Below are 310 nucleotides of genomic sequence, written 5' to 3'. Positions count from 1 at the left end.
CGATTAGAAATTCGATTCAATCACGATGGAAACATCTTGGGAACGGCAATTTGCTTTTTACAACGCGACTCGACCGACGCTCCTTTCTCTCTCTCGCACGTTCGCGCGCACGGAGACCCCTCCTCCTTTGAGATCCACCGAAGAGAAGGCACCTTTGTGTGCCGGCGCATAAGATCGTCGTCCGTCGCCGCGGTCGAACGGTGTTCACAATTCGGGTTTCACAAAAGGACCATTAATGCCTCTCTCTTCCGTGGACGGTGTGTGAACGCAGTAGGCGGACGGATGCACGAGGGCGGTGAGGAGCGGGAGG

Source organism: Dinoponera quadriceps, unplaced genomic scaffold (assembly GCF_001313825.1).
Source record: "Dinoponera quadriceps isolate SergipeBrazil2010 unplaced genomic scaffold, ASM131382v1 scaffold405, whole genome shotgun sequence".
Lineage (NCBI taxonomy): Eukaryota > Metazoa > Arthropoda > Insecta > Hymenoptera > Formicidae > Dinoponera > Dinoponera quadriceps.
The sequence above is the reverse complement of the archived record's forward strand: the minus strand, read 5'-3'. Positions refer to the sequence as shown.